The 12,245-nt window shown below is 45.7% G+C and overlaps 1 protein-coding gene across 1 annotated transcript in view; it reads left to right on the forward strand.

Moving 5' to 3' along the window:
• LOC148108132 (focal adhesion kinase 1-like) overlaps nt 1-12,245 on the forward strand; it is a 69,737-nt gene that overhangs the window by 13,317 nt on the left and 44,175 nt on the right. Inside the window, exons 2-3 of the mRNA XM_087853837.1 lie at nt 2,191-2,320; nt 11,225-11,322. The gene's annotated coding sequence lies outside the window, so the exon portion shown is untranslated. The remainder of the gene's footprint in view (nt 1-2,190; nt 2,321-11,224; nt 11,323-12,245) is intronic.

Consider the following 12,245-nt stretch of genomic DNA (forward strand, 5'->3'; position numbering starts at 1 on the left):
CCTGTCACCTGCATTTTATTTATTTTTTATTTTATTTTAGTTTATTTGTTTTTTAAAGATTTTATTTATTTATTCGACAGAGACAGAGACAGCCAGTGAGAGAGGGAACACAAGCAGGGGGAGTGGGAGAGGAAGTAGCAGACTCCCAGCAGAGGAGCCTGATGTGGGGCTTGATCCCATAATGCTGGGATCACGCCCTGAGCAGTAGGCAGACGCTTAACCGCTGTGCCACCCAGGCGCCCCTGTCACCTGCATTTTAAACTAGCATCTCCTCGTGCTGAAAGAACACTGCTGTAGTGTTGCTGTAAGGACGTTGTAAATCATCAGGACCTAGAGTTTGGGAGGCCCCCAAGACTACCTGCAGGTTCCGTGGTTCACTAGAAGGACTTAGAGAACTGCGAGAAGCCATTATCCTCATGGTTATGGTTTATTACAGGGCAAGGATGCGGACAGAAGTCAGTGAAGGAAAGGCACACCGGGCGAAGTCCAGGGAAGACCAAGCATGAGCTTCTAGTTGTCCTCTCGCAGTGCAGGTGTGCTGACTTCTCCCAGCACCGATGCTGCCAACCAGGGAAGCTCACCTGAGCCTTGGTGTCCAGGATATGTATTGGGGGTTGTCCCATAGGCACTGCCTACATGGCTGAGTTTAGTCTCCAGTCCCTCTGGAGATCAAACTGGTGTCGTGTGTGGCGCAAGGCTCCACCAGAAATCAAATTGTTAGCATGGACTGTCTGGTGTGGCCGAAGGCCCCCAGCTAAACAAAGACCGCCTTATCAGGCAGGGGATTCCAAAGGCTCAGAGGTGACTTCCCAGGAGCTGGGCAATGGCCAAATCTTCCCTGGGGCAAGCTTAATCCTTTCCTGCATACAGCCTAGAAAGTAAATTGTTATTCCTGTCATTACTAGGGAGTTCAAGAAATTACTGCTTTTGGGGCGCCTGGGTAGCGCAGTCCTTAAGCGTCTGCCTCCGGCTCAGGGTGTGATCCCGGCGTTCCGGGATCGAGTCCCACATCGGGCTCCTCCGCTGGGAGCCTGCTTCTTCCTCTCCCACTCGCCTGCTGTGTTCTCTCTGTCACATAAATAAATAAAATCTTCCAAAAAAAAAGAAAAGAAATTACTGCTTGTAGGTAGAAGATACATTGCAACCACATGTAGTGTAATTTGCCACAAAACTAAAATACCAGAATTTCTGCACCCAAGTGAAGATGTCTCCAGAAGTGTGTCATACTTGACACCTGTCGTAATGTTTTCATCAAGAATTTGAGTAAAGAACAGGAGTTAATGCTGGGAGACCGTTCATTTTTAGAATCAGGATTTGAAAATACTTTGACAGGTTGTAATGAAGTGCTAAAATCAACAAGGTAAAATTTATAAGGAATAAAGGTAAAATGACAGACTTAAGTTAAAAAGAAAAAAACAGCTGAGAAGTTAAAGATATGTGGTATGTGCCTTAGCTGTACCTGTGGTCAGAAGATCTGGGGAAGATGACTGAAACGGATCGGCAGGCTTCTTTGTGAAGGGGCAGATGGTAGATATTTTAGGTTTTGCAGACTAAGAGGCAAAATGAAGGATATTATGTAAGTACTTACATAACAGGAAAGAACACTAATATCTATAAAATTTTTATTGACAGAATTTCAAATAATAGTTGAGTATGTATATATATTTTAATACAGGTCTAATAAGAATGGAATTTTTTTTCGGGGGAGGGTTGGATAACATGTTTTGTAATTGGAGCTCACAGGTAGTGTTCCGTATCATCACAACCAATGACAAATGTTCAGTCTCGGGGCTGATCGTCACGGAAGGTTACAGATGTCATCTCTGACAGTGTCTGCATACTCGTAGGTGCTCTTGCACACTGATACCAGTTCGGGAGCATATCATTTCAGTTTAGTGTATTCATCGTTTGGCAGACATCGATAGAATTCCACTAGATTCTTTTTGATGTTTGCCTTTCCGCACGTCATTACAGCGCAGATTCCTCTCTCCGATGGATGGTCTGATGGAAGTGCCTCAGTTGCTCGGTGAAGTGGGTTTGAGATACGTGAATTTTCATTGTACTTGCATTGAGGTTTGAGAAATGCCGCTGGAACTGTAGTTTGAGCTCAAAACACATCTGCTACACGTTTGTGTGGGGACATAAATCCACTTCTCTCTTTAACTTTTAATTTTTTTCATTTTTAATTAGCCGCTATGCCCAGCGTGGGGCGTGAACTCCACCCTGAGGTCAGGAGTTGCACGCTCCTCCGAGTGAGTCAGCAGGCGCTGCTCTAACTTGTGGCGGCGGGGGAGCCGTGTGGCCGCGTCGGACGTTGCTTGTGAGTAAGATGCTTGCAGCCACTGAAATGCCTTCACTGCCCGAAGTCCCTCATATGAGCGCTGCTGTGCCTTGTCAATTTAGGCTGAGCTCATGAAGAAATGTTAACATGTAGGAGCAAAAGCTAATTTCCGAAGCAATTCAGTGTTTGGTAATAGTGATGAGTAAAGGGGGGGGTCTTTTTCAAGTAGATTTCAGTCTTGGCTCTGCGGTTGAAAAGTCACAACAGAGCCTTGCACAAACCATTGAACTGCAGTGTGGTAGGACAAGTCAGGCTATTTCATGAGGTTGCCGTTGGTACTACTGGCTCAGTAACACATGATGGGTTCGAATACTTTCCAGAAAGCTCCTGCTCATGAATGATAGACTGAATAACCATAGTTTAAATGCTTTAAGCAACTTATATTTTCATCATTGTAAATTTTCCAGCTAACCCTTTTTCTGCTCTGCAGATATTTTTACTGTCATCAGTTATAATGTGTCTTAGCAGATTCTACTCCAGGTTGTATTAAATCAGGGTTTTCTTAATATCTTTAAAAGTGTTCTCACCAGCAGTTCCACACTGACTGCCCTCAGAGGCCCCTTCTTCAGTCCCATTGACCCCTTGAACAAACAGCCTAGCAGTGTGGGGAACACCTGTTGGCTCAGTCCTTCGCCTCGTTCCTTCACTGACTCTCTGTTGTCATCCATGTAAGATGAGGGACCATTTAGGGTTTGGAGCAGAGAAGCGATGCCGTCTGATCTAGGCTTGGAATCGGTCTGCCGTGGTGAGCGTGTATGCTAGGGTGGCAGGGCTGGGAGCGGGGAGGCCTGTTCCGGAGTGCTGTAGTCATTTCGGTGAGGGATGGTGGCTCCGGTCACGATGGTGTTGGTGAGCATGATGGCGAGGGGACAGCGTCTGGGCCTCTTTTGTGGGAAGAACCAACATTACTTGCTGACAAGACCGGATGGGGAATGTGGGAGGAAGACAGGCGGCAGGGATGACGTCCGTTGTTTCTCGCCTCAGCAGCTGGAAGGCGGACGTTGTCGTGAACGGAGAAGGCTGTGTGTAGGAAGGTTTGTGGAGGGGGCGGGCCAGTCAGCACCTGGGCTTGGAGGTGTCGGACGTTTCACTGAGTTCTCTTCGGTGATGCTCCACTTCCCCAAGGAGCCTACAAGCAGGCCCGGCAGAGAGTACACCTGCCAGGGTTTGGTCAGGAAAACCCGGGCCATTCTCGACAATTAGTCGTACGGGGAATTAGAATCCATCCCTACCTCTGGGAGGGCTGGCAGAGTTGAAGAGAATGATGTTTCTCTTCATTTTGCCCACGTTGCCTCTTATTAGCGTTCACTGCCCGCCGCCCTGAGCTGTAGCAGGAAGGGGTTTTGGGAGAAGTAGCTCTGCCGTCTCGGTGATGCGCAGGAGCAGGCCGCGGTGGGGCTGCGGTGCAGAGTGAACAGCGGTCAGTCCAGCGCAAGGCCAGGCAGTCGGGCTGAGCCGGAGGGACAAGTTTTAGCTTTGTTAGCATAGAAGCAGCATTTGAATGAGCTTGCCTGGGAGGTAAGCATAGCTGAGAGGAGAAAGGACAGAGCCCTGGGCGACTCTGGAAGGAGGGAGCCATCGGTGGGGTAAGAAGAAAATCACGAGAACATGAGTGGGAGATCAGCTCTTGTCAGTTGTCGAAAGGACGAGCCCTGGGCTCTAATGATTGGATTGAGCAGTGCAGAGGTCGTTGGTAGTCTTAGAGGGAGAAGTTCGTGGAGTGGTGGGGGCCAGAGCCAGTGGGTTTAAGAGAGAAAAGGAAAAGAAGAATTTGTGATATCGAGTATGTTGTGTGTATGCTTGTTTGTGGAATTATTTGTACAGTAGTTGTTTTAAAGTCCCTCTGGGCTGATTGTCATATTTGTTCCCTTCTTGATATTGGCTTGTGTTGATTTTCTCCTCCCACGGGAATTGACGCTTTTCTGGTTCTTCCTATGCTGAATAAGTTTGGGGTGTGCCCTCCCCATTTAGGATATCATGCAAGGAGACTTTCCATTGTATTGAAATCTGCTGATTTTGGTCGTGGTTTAAATCCAGTCTTGCTTCCTAATCCCCCTGCTCCAGTTTACTTTTCAGAGTGGTCAGAGAGCTTCTGCAGTTACTCTTTCCAGCCTTCCTAGTTGCTCTTTCTAGGAGAGGCAGGAGGGAATGTGCTTCGTCTTCCTTACCTAGATCTGGGACCCTTCGCTTTGCAAACTGCTTCCATTTGTCCAGGTAGTGATCTCCAGTTCCACCGAGGCCAGTGATGCCCGCACGACTGTGTCTCTTGATCACTTACCACTCCCAGGCCTTGCAGGAGATTTCCTGCTAAGTACTGCACGCATTTGGTTCATGGGTCCTTCCTTTGGTGCCTCTCTCAGGTAGACAGAATGACCCTTAGGTATACCTTAGTAGCCCATTTGTTCATTTGTGTACAATTGAAGCGTTGTCTTGTCTTGAATATGTTAACTGTGCCTATTAATTAATTTGAGTAGAATAGTGTTTCTTTCGTATTTTTAATGAGCCTTTGCGCAGTGGAATTTTCTATGGATATTATTTACAGTGTAGAACAGAATGGTGGTTAAGAGGATGGGTGTTGGATAGGTCTTGCTTTGAACCTCAGATTCGATTCTTATTCCTTGCATGTTGACCAGGTTCCTTAAGCTCTAAATCTGTTTTCTTATCTGTTAAGTGGAGATTATCATAACTCTTTGACAAATGTGACAGAACATAGTTCTTAGTACATGGCTAGTTAGAGAAGAATCAGCCTGAGGTTCAGCAAATACAGTTCCCAGTGATGTAGTTATTTCTGTTGTGGGGATTTAAAAGCTAATCTTATTCCCTGATGAGTTTGACCAGCGTATCTAAGAAGTGCAAGCAGTTGGTATTCACCGTGTACTCTGCATGTAGAACGGGCGATTTATTGTTGTTGTTGTTGTTCCTAATACCGGTTTTTCAGCAATTAGTAATATTGCCTCTTCATTTCCCTAATGTATTCACATCATCAGTAGCTTACTACCGGTTGGACCGCAGACCCTGTACCATGCGCTGGCACACAGATGAATGGGATGCAGTGACCTATGACCTATGAGCTGCTCCACTGTCTAGTATTAGAATGTGTTTGACTAGAAAATTATTTTGAAGCGTAAAGAAGCTTTTGTTTGCCCAGATAACTTTAATAATCATGTTTGCATTCTTTATACATTTTTGGTTTTTCAGAAAGTTTCTTCTGACCTGTGTTCTTCAGAGTACAGGTTACTACGGCTTGCCTGAGTGCAGAAACCTTTGGTACACTGAGCTTAGAGGAAGGGACACCTGTGTGAAGTGGTTATATATTTTGGACATTAGAGACCTTCACAGATAATTTAAATGGTTAGAATGTTGTGCATTGAGAAACAGTGGTTTGGGGCTTTATTTGGCAGTTAGCATCAAGCGGACCATTTCCTGCCAGGGGCTCAGCCTGCATGGTTAATTCAAGCCGGAGATCTTCTAATATGGCAGTGTGTCATGTTGACTGTTACTCAGCTTCAGAAAGAATCTTTCTGTCATGTTTGCTTTGGAAAGCCCAAATCATGTCCATTGTTTTAACAGTAATAATATCTGGGTAACTTGGGAAGCCAGAATAGCATCGTGATTCTAAGGTAAGCTGGTGTTTGAATGCCTGATCTCTCTCTCCCTTGTCTGCTGTGTGACCTTGGAAAATGTCTTAAGTTTTTTTGGACTTTGTTTTCTCACATGCAAAATGGAACAAGAGTAGTAATCAGTTAGGGCTGTGAGGATTCCAGAGCTGGTGCTTGTAAAGCACTTGGGAGAGATTGCTATGACACCACACCCTCCGCAGATGGCAGGTTGTCACTGTTGTCCGGGTGAGTGAGAGGTGGGTGTCAGGGACTGTCCAGGTTGGACTGTGCACTGAAACGAGACCATTAGAAGCAAAGTGATCGTGTGGAGTATGTTACCTGTTCAGGAAGCATAGATTCAGAGTGTGTTGTGACTGGTGGGAAATTCTCATTTGCATGTTAGGGGGAAGAGAGTTCAGAGTAGCCTGAGGACCCCGTGTACGTATAAATGTCCCCACTTACGCCAGAAACGTAGAGATTGTCCATCTTACAAATACCTTCAAGGAGCTGGCAATTTATTTCATTGTATAATGAGCCAAGTTTAATTTTTCTTTGGAGCAAAAGAATTAAGCATTTTAATTATAGGATTGGGGAAATACCTAGTTTTCTGCCCTAGTTGAACTAGTTCAAATTGTTATGCTTGTATTTTAGTAGTTCCATGCTGGACGTGGCCCTAAGCTGCCCGCAGTTCCAATGGCAGACATCCAGCAGGTCCAGTGTTGATAAATGCGGTGTTGCTATCTGCTTGAATTCTCCTTAAAATAGAAACTAAAGTGAGGAGCAATTATAAGGCCCTCAAAGCCAGTGTATACGCTCATTTATTCATCATTAGTTCATTCACGCATCAAGTGCATGTGTTCTGATCGTGTGTTTTAGGTGTTCGGTCCAGTGCGCGCTGTTGGTTATAGAGTGGCGAACAGAAACCAGACGTGGGGAGTAACTGGGCTGTCTTGTGTTTGCGGTTAGTAAGGAGAATAAAGCCAGTTCCAGCGGACTCGCAAGATTTCCCTGAATGACATTTTCAGGTTTATACTCCTAACAGACAAGAGGCAATAAACAAACAAACAAACAACGACAGTAGAAAAAGAGGGCTTTTAAAGAGCAAATGGTACTCACCTGCTGCAGGCACTGGGGCTTTTTGACCTTCACTTTGGTTTTATTTAATAGTGCTTTAAATATTTGTCTGGGATGGCGGTGCTGAGGCTGCGGAACTTAGGCTGTCGTTGTCCCCAGAATCTTGCTGCTTGGGTGGAGGAAGACACTGACAGGCCAGATTTAACATCCGCTCTAGTTTGTTGCACGGGAAGCTCCACCACCGGAGAGTCCTGCGTCTCTCTCGTCTATTGCCTTGTGTCCTGGGGCCGTGCATGGCATTTGTCAGCGACTCCACAGATACTGGTGTCATGTGAAGGCGTGCTGAGGGGGACAGGAGAGAGGTGTCTCACCTGGGGGAAGGGCACGGCTCCCACCGCACATGTGTCCAGGTCATCCCGGGGAAGAAGGTCCAGGTGGAGGAGGTGTCGAGGAGGGCACAGGTTGTTCTGTACACCGAAAATGGCTTAATGTTGCTGCTTTGTAGGATTCACGGGAGATAGCATGACAGTCAGACTGGGCTTGATCATTCAGGGACCGACAGGTCATATCAAGGAGTTGGGATTTCCTCTTCTTCAAAAGGAGTAATTCTAAAGTACTAGAAACCAGGTGTCCTGATACCCAAGCCGGCACTCTTTTCATATTACACAATGCGTACAATGTCAACCAAGTGTCATCAGGTCTTGGGTTCCATATCCATTAGTGATAGCCGGACTATTAAAGTTCTGTAAGCCCCTGGTGAACTTTTCATCTTTTGGGGAGAGTGAGGATATAGGAGAAATATTTGTTTTCTCAGGTGTGAAAAAAAGTTGAAACTCGTTAAATTTAAAGGCAAGCAAGGTCCATATGTCTTTGAATTCTAGTTCTCCGGAGGATAGCAGGTATATGTAGTAGATAGTACCCTAATAAATGCAAAAAAATACAAAAACCCTTTACTTTTGTGTATACTCTTGTAGCAGGCGTTGTACTGGACTCTGCAGGGTGATAACTGGATGAGAAATGATCCTCTCCAAAAGGTCTTTGCAGCCGAGGGAGGGAGACAGAGAAGTCAGTCAGTGATGATGGTACAGTGGGTAAGTCCTGTGATAGAGGTGCGCCCAGGGCATTATGATGGGTACTTATCTTTCTTCAGTCCCCCACTTTTTTTTCTTTTTTAAAGATTTTATTTATTTATTCGACAGAGATAGAGACAGCCAGCGAGAGAGGGAACACAAGCAGGGGGAGTGGGAGAGGAAGAAGCAGGCTCCCAGCGGAGGAGCCTGATGTGGGGCTCGATCCCATAACGCCGGGATCACGCCCTGAGCTGAAGGCAGACACTTAACCACTGTGCCACCCAGGTGCCCCATCAGTCCCCCACATTCTTAACCCTTTTTATACCTATTGTAATTTACCCCCTACCCCAGACCTATTTTCCCCATACCATCCAGTAGCCTCTTAGTAATTTTTCTTCATGGTCATACAGACTCATCTCTTCTTCACATTTGATTTCTGGGAGACAGTTTCCTGGAGATCTCTGTTCTGTTCTTTTCCGAGCTGCTTGCTCCTTCGGTCTTTTATTGTGTTGTCCCTGGATGTTCCTTTGTTCTCATCGTTTGGCTTTTGTCCAGAGTTGGATTTTATGTTTGTGGCAACTCTTGTCTTTGTCTTTCTTCACTGACTTCTTCCTTTTGGTGGCGTTAATTACTTTAAAAAGATAGTACAGTGTTTTTGGACAAGTTGAAGACAGCCTTCAGCATTCCCTCCTCTTGAGCAACACTGCTCCGGCTTGGACTTGTTTCCCTCTCTCCTGGTGCACAGCCACCATTCTGGAATCTCCCTTCATCGTCGTCCTGGGGATTCCCTTATCCCTTCTAATGGAAGCTCACGCCTTGCTCATTTTTTGTTGATGCTCGTGTTTTGGTGGAAGACTTCCTCCAGGGGCTTTCTGACATAGGATGCTTAGGAGGCAAACCTTTTGGGACCATGCATGATTGAAACTTGATTGATGGTTTCGCTGGGTACAGAGTTCTGTATTGGAATTCATTTTTGTTCATAAATTCAAAGATTGCTCCATTGCCTTCTTGTTTTCATGTTACTGTTTTAGAATTCAGAAGCTATTCTCATTTTCCTTCGTATGTAACTTTTCCCCCCTCCCATCTTTAGAAGCTTGTAGGAGTTTTACAATTTGTCCAAGTCTTTTGAAATATCGTGATGGTGTACCTTGTGTGGTCGGTTTTCATCCACTGTGCTGCATATTCAGCGGGTCCCTTCATTCTGGTACCTGGGAGTTTTCAGTTCTGGGAATACTCTTTGGCATTACTGTGCTGAGGTTTTCTCCCTTGCTTTTCCTTATTTTGTTTTTCTGGAAGTCTTATTATCCAGAACTTGGCTGTCCTGGGCAAAGGTTGTAATTATCTTAATACCTTTTTCTTCTTCTTCTTCTTCCTTCCTTTGCTCCTCCTTTTCTGCCTTTTTTTTGGGGGGGGTCTTTTTATTCTCTATTCAGGGAGATGACTTCAGTTTGACTTAACCTTTTCTTTAGTTTATGATTTCTGATTTCAGAAAGGTTCTTTAGATTTCCAAGGGCTCTTTTTCTATTTTTCTAGAAGAACATCCTGTTTTTCTTTCTTGATTGCAGTGTTGTCTTACCTCTATATTATTGATAGTTTGTATAGTCTCTGTTTCTTTTAGGTTGTTTCCTTCCTTCTCCTGTCTGACGTGGTGGGGCCCTTTGACTTTTACATCAGGGTATTCTGGGTGGGCCATGTGTTGGGGGTCCCCAGGGTTAGTATCTTTAGATCTGTCTTTTGGAGCTGATCAGATTCCCCAGAAATATTCTCCAGTCTCTTTCCGGCACAATTCTGACTTCAGAATCTGGAAGCCAGCGGTGTGCGTGTGTGGTCTGTTGTAGGAGAGCTGGAGAATTCACTGTTCACTGTATGTACGGTCATTAAGTCCAGGTCTGTTCAGTGCAGCTGGGCAGGGTGACTTCAGTCCATAGACGCCTCTACTTTTCCGGGGAATGCCCCCTCCCATCTTCTTTCAGAGTGAGGGGGCATCACGTTGTGCCTGGCTTGAGGTTGAGGTTCTGGTTTCAGCTTCCATGGCCTTCCCCGGCTCCTCTGTATTTGGGGCTATGCCTTTTTTACCCCCGTTCTGTCTACACTGCTGCTGCCACTTCTGGTCTTCTAGGACACTGCTGTGCAAGTGGAAGTGGTTCCCGTGTGTTCCACTGCTGAATTAGGACCTGGCTTTCTTGGGCCTGCTGCCTCCTTTACTCTACTTCAGTCTGTTATAGTTTCTGTCTCCTCCAGGTTTCTTCTTTTTACTTTTTTGTTTGGGTCTCAATCTTCCATGTTAGAAGATTTCCTCAGTACTTCAAAAATCTTGGCTTTTTTCTCCTTTCAGTTCTCCCTGTGCTGTTTCAAACATTTTTTAAAAAGATTTTATTTATTTACTTATTTGAGGGAGTGAGTGTTTGCACAGGAGAGAGAGCAGAGAGCACAAACGGGGAGGGGCAGAGGGAGAGGGAGTAGCAGACTCCCTGTTGAGCAGGGAGCCTGACCTGGGGCTCCATCCCTGGACCCTGGGATCATGACCTGAGCTGAAGGCAGATGCTTAACAGACTGAGCCACCCAGGCGCCCCTGTTTAGAACATTTTTAAAAAATATCTCTTTAGTATAGTTTTGATGGAAGGCAGTGGAACAGATGTCTATACTCTGTCATTGTATCATGCACTTATTAGCCAACCACACCCTGTTAATTTATGATTTTTGATATGTTTGAATAGTTTCCAGTTGCTTGACATGTATTTCTTTTCTTTTTTTTTTTTTTTTTAAGATTTTATTTATTTATTTGACAGAGAGAGATACCAGTGAGAGAGGAGACACAGGCAGGGGGAGTGGGAGAGGAAGAAGCAGGCTCCCAGCGTAGGAGCCTGATGTGGGGCTCGATCCCAGGACTCTGGGATCACGCCCTGAGCCGAAGGCACACGCTTAACGACTGAGCCACCCAGGCACTCCTTCCTGTGTGTTTCTTAAGTAGAAATAGGTTTGAAGACAGGGACATGGTGCCCTCTTCTCACCCCTCATCCCAGGCATTGCCCAGTAGGCTTGTGTGGGAGGTGATGGAACTGGCTGAGGGGTGAGTTCAGTAGAGCTTCAAGAAGTGAAAGGAAGGGGGTTTTAATGCGCATGTTGTCTCTCCTTGTCAGGTTCTCTGAGGACTATGGAAAGAGGAAAGAGAAACCGGGAGCATTTCCTTTAAACCCACGTTTGATTTCTTCACAGAGGTATCGTGGCCTTCAGAACTGTGAGTATAATTCTCTTGCTACATTTGTGTTTTGGTTTTTCCTTTTGTTTTGATTTTTCTTTCATCTGTCTTAAGGTTTCTTTGACATATACTGGAAACAAATAAAAGCTAGTTGATTTTGCAGAGTAGGTGAGGGAAGAAGTATCAGTTGTTTAGTGCCTTTTATGTGTGGAGAGAGGCAGGCAGGATGACAGTCCTGTCCCTGATAGTTGTGACAGTAGCAGCATGTGCCCTAGAAGAGTGGCCCAACAGGGTCAGCACTGGGCCATCCAGCTCCTAGGTGAGTCTCTGGCAGTAATCCCCTGAATGAGGCTACACTTTGCCCGTTTCACATTTGCATAACTGAAACAGAGGTTAAAGGTTACTAAGTTAGTAAAAAGCAAAGCTGGGATTCAGACTCAGTCTGGCTTTGGAGCCTGTGCTTTTTACTCGTGTTTTATTCTTATGGGCTCTGGATTCAGATGTTGGCTTGGCTGCTTACTTACTAACTCTTCTCTAACTACCGAAACCTAGCTTTCTCTCCATGCGAACTCTTCATTGACTACTTTTTTTTTTTTTTTAAGATCTTATTTATTTATTTGACAGAGATAGAGACAGCCAGGGAGAGAGGGAACACAAGCAGGGGGACTGGGAGAGGAAGAAGCAGGCTCATAGCGGAGGAGCCTGATGTGGGGCTCGATCCCATAACGCCGGGATCACGCCCTGAGCCGAAGGCAGACGCTTAACCGCTGTGCCACCCAGGCGCCCCTCTTCACTGACTACTTAAACCTAGCTCTTTCCTCTGACAAAGGGTGCTGGTGATGGGACCGCTCTCCCAGGGTTGTGGTGAAGATGCCATAAGAAATGTGAAATGTGCTCAGCATTCACAAATGTTAGCAATTGCTATTCGGTGGCAGTTCCCCCACTTTAATGAGAGGAAAACT

This window comes from Ursus americanus, chromosome 22 (assembly GCF_024610735.1).
Source record: "Ursus americanus isolate L20-20 chromosome 22, mUrsAme1.1.p, whole genome shotgun sequence".
In the NCBI taxonomy this organism is placed as follows: Eukaryota; Metazoa; Chordata; class Mammalia; order Carnivora; family Ursidae; genus Ursus; species Ursus americanus.